The sequence below is a fragment of the Tympanuchus pallidicinctus genome, unplaced genomic scaffold (genome assembly GCF_026119805.1).
Source record: "Tympanuchus pallidicinctus isolate F22 unplaced genomic scaffold, pur_lepc_1.0 scaffold2, whole genome shotgun sequence".
Lineage (NCBI taxonomy): Eukaryota > Metazoa > Chordata > Aves > Galliformes > Phasianidae > Tympanuchus > Tympanuchus pallidicinctus.
Genome location: NW_026294721.1, coordinates 52,570,834 through 52,580,008, shown reverse-complemented (window position 1 = coordinate 52,580,008; position 9,175 = coordinate 52,570,834). Strand labels below are relative to the sequence as shown.

The following is a 9,175-nucleotide window of genomic DNA, read 5'->3' as shown; positions in this document are numbered from 1 at the left end:
TCAATAAAATCCAATACAACGAGCTCTACACACATAATCTTCATGCCAAAAAAAAAAAGGATAATCATTACAGAGAACTTCACAGAATCACAGAAACACCAAGACCTACAAGATCATCCAGTCCAACCATCACCAATAGTTCTCATTAAACCATGCCCCTCAGCACAAAATCCAAGCATTCCTTGAACAACTCCAGGGTCTGTGACTCCACCACCTCCCTTGGCTGCCCGTTCCAGTGCCTGACCGCTCTTTCAGAAAACTAGTACTGCCTAATGTCCAGCCTGAATCTCCCCTGGTGCAGCTTGAAGCTATTCCCTCTAGACCTATTCCCTCTAGACCTATCACTAGCTACGTGACAGAAGAGGCCGACCCCCAGCTTGCTGCAACCACCATTCAGGTAGTTATGGAGACCAATAATGTCTCCCCTGAGCCTCCTCTTCTCCAAACTGAACAATTCCAGCTCCTTCAGCTGCTCCTCTTAAGGCCTGTGCTACAGACCCCTCTCTAACATTGTTGACCCTCTTTGAAGTGCCCCAATATCTTTCCAGTGCCTCAATGTCTTTCTTGCAATGAGGGGACCAAAACTGAACACAGTACTGGAGGTGCAGCCTCATCAGAGCTCAGCACAGGGAGACGGTCACTTCCCTGTTCCTGCTGGCAACAGCATTACTGATGCAAGCCAAGATGCCTTTGGCATTCTCAGCCACCTGGGCAAGCTGCTGGCTCACGTTCAGCTGAGCATCAATCAATACCTCCAAAACAACAGCATAAATCAAACACTGCTTTTATTTAAAGTTACAGCTTCTTCACAAAGTGAAGCATCCTTAAAGTACACAGTAAGCCAGAAGAACTTCCGCAGCAACTGCAAATGGCCAATAAGAAAAAAATTTAAGTGTAACACGATGGAAAAATGCAGCAATGACAACAGAGCAACAAGGTCACAGGGTGCCACAAGCGAGGATTTGCTCAAACACAACAGCAGCAGACACAGAAACAAAGGAAAGATCCCTAACAGTAACTTACTCTGCGCTGCCAACCCTTAAATGAGGTCTGGGAAGGGGTGGATCCTGGCTCCACCCTTCTGCTCACTCAGGAACATTGCATGCACCTGAGCTTCCCCGGGATGGCCCTGCCTTCCCACCAGGTGCTCAATCACTGCTTGGAGCTGTGATTTAGGATGTTTGCTGCTGCAGTGATTTCCACTACAATAATGGTGTTGTTACTCAGAACGCTTCACTTTCTACCTCGTTAATTGATCTGCATAACTATACCTAACATTTCCATTAAAAGGAGAGTAAACAAGAAAACGATCTGAATCTATTTCCAACAGAATTGACTACAGTAGGTTAGAAAACATTTCTGAATGTCTATCTCAAATTTATGGAAATGGAAATATGGCTTCACTTAAAATAACAATTTTACCTAAAAATAGGAATCTAATGTATGCTTCTATCATTTGAAAATACTGTATTTTTAAATAATGTAGCAGAGATAAATTATTTAGGTTAACATGATCTTGGTCTCTATGTACTTTGAGGATAAGTGTTGCCACTGAAAAAAATATTATGATTTTGGCTTTTTTTTTTTTTTAAAAAAAAAGGTATCATTTCCCACTTCACTTTCCTACTAAGCTGTGGAATGAGTTGCACTGGCACAGCAAGGGGTGCAAGAAGCACTGTTTAGAAGTAAGGACATTTAAGACAGAATTGCCATCCATGAAATGTGTGTGGAACCCTCCTCAGAGAAAGCAGTCAGTCCTCGGCAGGAGTCCGTTCTCCGGATCTATATTAGAGAGCTGTTAAACAGTTCCAGTGCCTAGGCTGCACTGCAACCCTTCTGCCTATAGAAGACCATTAGCTGTGACCGCTTTCACCCTTCGTCTGATTCCTAAAAAAAAAACAACTTTGGAAGACATGTAAAGTACTCGCTTCTGAACATCCTTTGAAGATATGGCTTGGACAAATAAAAAGAGGTTTCTAAAGGCAGTACTGTAACATATTTATGTAAATAAAGTAGACTACATTGTCCCTGTCTGTACATTTTTCATTTATGCCAGGAAACCCAAAACCACTGAGACACTACAACTTAAACCAAAAATACAAGAGCATCTAATGTAGTTGGTTTAGAAGATTTTCATGAAAAATGTAAAACATTTCTAGCATTCCTGAGCTGATTTTAGTTTGTTGCAGACTCCGCTGGTAAATTCAACGGCAATTTAAGTAGCAGGCTTTATTCAAATTACTTGACTATTTTCTTTAAAGAAGTGGACAGATTAGGTTACTTGGGTTTATTAATACACAGTGAATCAAACACCCTTATCATTTACACACTCTTAAACCTCCGGTTTTCCAAACATGTATGTAAACAGCTACACATAAAAGGTTGTCCTCTCCCCCCTACTGCTCAGCCTATTTGTATCTTACTTATCGTAAAGCTTCCTGATAACACATGTTTGCTTAAGTAGACAATGTAGCCGAATAAGAGTTATATTAATAGATTTACTATGAATAAACAGTAGTTTCCCCACTTTTCAATTTTTCCCCATTAAAGAATGGCTGACAAAGCTGGAAAACTATGTAAATAGATAAGTTCAAAACAGAATTGGATTCAAAAGACCCAGAAGAGCTTCTTTTCATGTTTGCGGAATCTACATTTGAAGTTATGCAAGATGTAGAGGCAGAACTGGGAAGCTGAGGGAAAAACTGCTGTTATAGGTGACCCGGTTCTGATTTGTAGCTGCCGCAGAACTTAATTTCTGGTCCCTTCACCGCAGTACTAACCATAACCTTCGATTCACAAATACAATAGTACAAACAGCAATCGGTCTTGCAATGGACATATCAATGGTTTAGTCCAACCAACCCATTACCAAAGGGTCACAGTAAGTACAAAGCATGGTGCCGCTTTAGAAATTATCCCAGTCAAACGGAACATGTTGCCAAAGAAAAATCATCATGCACTGGTCACTGAACAACACAAAAGCAAATATACTCAACAAAATCTTTGTTATGGCAAAATAAAATACTGGTATGGACTGGAAAGATGGATGGAGATTTCTAAGAGCAATTGCTGCCACAACAAGCTAAGCACGTCCACGCAATTGGCAATTGTGGCAAATGCTGCCATATTGAACCATACCTAAATCAGAGATTTTGCAAACCAAGCAAAATAAAAACCAGCACAATACTGTTTTTCTCTGAACCAGCACCTCTTCCACCACTCCTGAAAATAACTCTTGACCATTCCTAGTTAAAAGTGTATAGTTTCCTCAGCTGAAGGTAAAGAGTGCTCTAAGTCTAAGCAGTAGTAAACCTGTGCATTTCAGGGGCTTGCACGCATTCCGTGCTGACTAAAATTACATTTTCTAATAAAGAATCTGTATGAGTATCCCACTAAAACAAAAAACAAAACAAAACAAAACAAACCTTAGAAAGCACATTTGTAACTTTGTCTCACTTTTTCTCCAACTCATTGTGGATCAATAAGGGCAGAGTGGTCTGAAAAGTGAGAAAGAAACAAATCAAATAGGAAATAAATGGATGCGACAGAGTGACATAGTGTGTTAATTATGTAACAGTAGAGGGAGTAAATCTACTAACTGAATATAATTGACTTATCAAAATCCAAGAAATTAGGCCCAAGGGGGTGCCAAGCTATTGACTTCTGACTTACAGATGTATAAAACTTCCCTTGTTATTCAGTTCAGTGCCACTTGCTTATCATTTCCCCAGAATTTCAAAGATGTACAGTAACTTCAATAGAAGTTATATGAGGGTGTTCAAGGATGATGTTTGTGCAAAGAAAAGCCTCGTTTTCCTTCATGAAAAGAAACATGGCTTCAGTATGCAAGTATTTTTATATACAAGTGTATTTGGTAAGTGTAGAGACAGTGGTGTCAACAAAAAATCAAGCGAGTTTAGTGCTGTTTAAAAGCTAGCATGATTTTGGTTGGTCATTTACGGATACCCCTGCACAGGCATAGGAGTGCAGGCACCTTATCATTTATATATTTCATCTGCAGCTCCTCTTCCCCATTTTTCATAGTCGAATTTCCCTGCATACATGCACGAAGTCTGTACCGCCTTCCCTTTATCCTCACCACTTTTCTTTAAATCTTACTGACTTTTGCTATGCTTTCTCTGCACCGTTACATTTTACTGTACTGCCTTAAGGTGCAGAGAGTCTGTACACAGCATTCAAACTGAAAATCAAGTGGCAGATGTATATATAATGGCTAACAAGTGCCCTCGGCTGCCTTCTCTTTATTTTACTTTTTTTTTCTTTTTCTTTTAATAACATATTTAGGGTTTGAATACAAAGGAAATAGAAAAAAAATATTGTATAATTCTTTCTAACACTACCCAGTAACAAGGCTCTCAGTGTAAGAGCTAATTCCATAGATACTATTACATGTACTAAGCTGCCATCATTTTTCTTCCTGTGTTCATCACACTGTGTATATCGACATGGAACTTAACTTGTTCTGCTACTTTGCCGCTAGTCCCCGAAAAAGCCCTCTGTATCTTTTTGGTCGTTACCCTTGCCTTCGTTATGGTGAATAACCTAGCAAACTGTGTCACTTCAGTGTTCGTTCTCTTTCTCACATCATGAATGAACGCATCCCTGTGGAATTCCACACTGATCTTCTTCCAGCAAGAAAACTGACATCTTACTCCTACTTTTTCTGTGCTTCATGCTGTTTCTGAGCATGGCAAACGGAGTGGGAGGCTTCTCTAAATACTTCGAAGGCTATGATCTCTCTCAGCTCAGTGCTTCCTCGATTTGATACCATTTGCATGGCTCCTTTGGGAAAGCTATAGGCAAAAAAAAAAAGGCACTTCGGCACTTCTGTGGTCAATAAGCTGATCTCCATCTTAGTGAATAGTTGTATTATTTACTTGGGGAAAAAAAGAATACTGTACTCAGAATCGCACATAGTGAAGGAGAGGCTGTGTTTGAAGGATATTTCCCTTCCTGCATATGCAAGTGGGCTCTCTGAGTCCAGGCTGGCCCTCTTAGTGCTGGCCCACAGTGCTCAGCTGAGCCGAGTCTTTTCTTTCTGTCCACAGGGAGGGCACACAATAAGGAAGAAGGTGAAATGTGTCATAAAAGTTGTGCAACGAGATATTTTAAACTTACTCATACATGGGAAGCAATAAAGGGTTCCTAGCTTCAATGACTACAGATTCAGCTGTTGATTTAAAAAAAAAAAAAAAAAAAAAAAAAAAGGCTAATCAGAGAGTGATTTGGGGTCCTCTGCATGATTATTCATCCTCATCACCACCCTGTAGCACTAATCATAGAACCATAGAATGGCCTGGGTTGAAAAGGACAACGATGAGCATAAAGTTTCAAACCCCCTGCTATGTGCAATGTTGGCAGCCACCAGACTAGGCTGCCCAGAGCCACATCCAGCTTGGCCTTGAATGCCTCCAGAGATGGGGCATCCACAACTTCAACCTCCTTGGGCAACCTGTTCCAGTGCATCACCACCCTCTGTGTGAAGGGGACACTCACTCTATGTGCAACATGCACTGAGTGAGAGCTTAGCTCCTTCTCTTTTCTCCTATGGCGATAAGACAGCTTTAGGGAACTGTGAACTATGACAAGGAGGATGGTCACAAAAGAGTGTACAGAGGCTGCTATCAGCACATTCACCTACGCTGAGAAATAAAAAGAATAAGAAGGGGGAAAGGAATTCCAACTACCCTCTCTCGAACTAATGCAATAAATACAAACAAAATGTGTCAGTGACACAGGCAGCAGCTGCAGCTGAGAGCTGCACCACCCAGCAGCAGCGGCTCTCGCTCCCTCAGAGGAAAGCTCTGTTTGCAGCACACAAGGCAACCTGTGCTGCCAGGCTTCGAAGCAGGAAGCCAGGGAAAGGCTGGCGAGGAGCCCCGGCCTCACCCCATCGCCAGAAGCCAAGGAGCATAGAAAGCAGGGTGCCACGTTACCATCCCAGCCATCCGGGTGCTCTGGTTCTGCCCAGTTTTTCTTGCCGCTTCCTTGCACATACACCAAAACACGCTGCAAAAACCCCATTCAGAACATCAAAGGAAGAGCACCTGATTATTTTCTTAAAGAAAATTTTTTATGAGACTGCTCCAAAAATACAGTTCTCATTTTTGCAGTACATGAAGCAAAAGGAGCAAGCTCTCCCCATGCACACGTGAGCACTGAGCCGGCTCACACCTGCAGGCAAAGCTGCTCCCACACCCCTGCTCCTCACCTCGACGCTCTCAGCGCAAAGCAGTGCGTGCTGAGCGAGGAGGAGGCTTCCATCACGCATCCCAGCGTGTAAAGAGACGCTTCAGGAACAGCATTTTCAAAGCAGTTGTTGCTCCCGCAGCTCTGAAGGCCAATGTATCCTGGGCTCCATCAGAAGAGGGGTGGCCAGCAGGGACAGGACGGTGATTGTCCCTCTCTACTCTGCCCTCGTGAGGTCCCATCTGAAGTACTGCGTCCAGGTCTGGGGTCCCCAGTACAAGAAAGACAGGGAGCTGTTGGAGAGGGTCCAGAGGAGGGCTGTGAAGATGATCAGAGGGCTGGAGCACCTCCCCTACAAAGACAGGCTGAGGGAGCTGGGCTTGTTCAGCATGAAGATGAGAAAGCTGTGGGGTGACCTCGTTTAAAAGGAGATTATAAACAGGAGAGGAATCCACTTTTAATTTCAGTAGAGAAGGGACAAGGGGGAATTGCGTTAAGCTCAAGGAGGAAAAGCTTACATCAGGTCGTGGGAAAATTGTTCACAAAGAGAGTAGCGAGGTGCTGGAACAGGGTGCTGCGGATGCCCCATCTCTGGAGATCTTCAAGGCCATGTTGGATGGGGCCCTGGGCAATCTGGTCTAGTATCAGATTTGGAGGTTGGTGGCCCTGCCTGCGGCACGGGAAGGTGAAACTTGATGATCCTTGGTGTCTCTTCCAGCCCAAGCTATTCTGTGATGTCTATGCATTTCTTCTCAATAGAAATGTCTTTTCCCAGTTTCAACAGTATTAAAAGAGGTGAGGAGTAAAAGTGGCTGTTGAAAGAGGTAAAAGATAGTAAAAGAGGCTGTTTTTATTTAAAAAAAAAAATAAAATGATGTAAAGGCTTTAATTGGCGTTATCCAGGAAGAGGCCACTTTACTGCCATTTTAAGCAGCCATATCTTTAAAAAGCAGTAAGCTTTTATCTTCACACTGCTCTGCAGCACTCAAAGGAGATAAGCTTGTAAGAAAAGAACCTTGGTCCTCAGCTCTCCTCAGCATCTTGTACCACATGCAGGCAGTGTTCATGGATTTCGGGTGACATGAGGTCTGTATGCAGTGCTTGGGCACCCAGGTGCATGAAAACACTTCTCCATGCATTAATAACAAAGAGCCAAGCCTTCCAAACCAGTTGGCAGCTTAATGAGAAATGAGAAGTATTCTGCAAAGTTGCTGTAGTATTGCACGTGGACTGCAATAAATAAATTTTTAGAAGTGCATAACAGTTCTTTCAGCATTTATGCAGCCTCTGAAAGCAGTAGGTACCTGAAGCAACGATATTTAGTCAGACTAAATAATTTAATCTGTGAAATTTAATCTGTCAATAATTTAATCTGTGAATAATTTAATCTGTTTGACATAGTGAGAAAGTGTCTGCAAAAGCTTGGTCCCGAGGAAAAGCAGCATCTTAAAAATCTAATTTCCACGATGAATATGAACCACAACTAAATGCTACAGTATAACTTTAATGTGGAAGCACACCATTTCTTGGAAGGCATTCGTGTTTTAAAGCATAAAATGCACAGACCGTAAAGGGAAAAGGAAAATGCTACTGGTGGGAGTTGAAACTCGGCAGAGCTGCGTAGACAAGGCCAGCAAGTGGCAATGCAATAGGAAAGGAGCAAATGCAGAATGAAGGCAGGCAGAATGTTTTCCATTAATCATTTCTGGGCTCCTCTTTGGAAGCAACTGCAGTTCATAGTGAGCTGCAGCAGAAGATACAGAGGAGCATATCAAGATAACAACCATGTGCCAGCTGAAATGCTGCCATTCTCCTGGGGTCGGCCACCCATTCCCAAGAGTCCAGCAAACGGGTTGGAGGGCATAGGCGCAATGCAGTTGATGGCCTCCGACATTCCTCTTCCTCCTAGAACTTCGTACTGCTTCTTGTAGCCTGGCAGCAGTAAGTTGATTGTCTTTAATTCTGCATTGGGGTGCCCTTTGAGTCCTTCTCATAGGTAAAGCCTTCTGCCTTTGCCCATGGACCACATGTGCCTCTTATGGGACATAGCCATGCTTTCCTGAAGAACCCGGTCTATGGTGATCTGTGGTGGCTTTCATTCACGGGAAATAAAGAGTTCTCTCTTTCATACGGGAGGAAATCTCTGACTAATTAAAATCCCCTCTGAGACAGAATTAGCCACCGTCTGCTTACAGTGATGCATGCAGCTTCTAAAAGCGCGAGTTCCCTGTTTTCACAGTGAAACGTTTCTTTCCTCATTGAAGGGAGCACTACACGTTCCCTCGCCAGCAGCAGAAGGTTGTGCACCATCACGCTGGCACAACACTGTTTACCACACACTGCCAGCTGACACTTGATATGGCCGTGCAGAGCATGGGACTGCTCACCCAGCCAGCCAGGCGCACATCAATTGGTTCATGGACCAAAAAGAAGAGATAAAATCTTAAGCAGACAAGTGGCCAATCAATGTTCACTTTTGTTTTCTATTGTCTTCTTTAGCTATTGTGTTATAGCAGATAAAGCCACTCTAATAGGAGGGAATCGCTTACCAGACACAAACTCGACTTTCAGAGTCATAACCCACAGCTCCCCAACCCTTGGGAATCCTGGATTTCACGTCCTTGTTCCCTTCCCTGTGAGCCATCTATCCTCACAGCAAAAGTACCACAAATTACTCATATACTCAATCAGTTACAAGTGATGCACAGCTGCACATTTATAGAGCACGTCGATATTTCCACACCACAGGAAGCAGCAGTCAGTCTGGCAGACACAAAGCACTCTGCAGATGGCAATGTCTGCACTTTCAGGTGCAGTGCTGAGATGATCCGGGATGTGCGAGTCAGACGAGGACGGAAAAGGTCACAGCAAGTAACTGGCAGGACTGAGAGCTGTCATATTCCTAGCTTTCCCTTTCCAGCTCAGAGAACAAAGGCCTTAACTGTTCATAGGGCTCACTGCCCCG

The 9,175-nt window shown here is 43.2% G+C and overlaps 1 protein-coding gene across 1 annotated transcript in view; it reads right to left on the bottom strand.

Moving 5' to 3' along the window:
- SEC24B (SEC24 homolog B, COPII coat complex component) overlaps positions 1–9,175 on the bottom strand; it is a 553,630-nt gene that overhangs the window by 498,682 nt on the left and 45,773 nt on the right. The window lies entirely within an intron of this gene.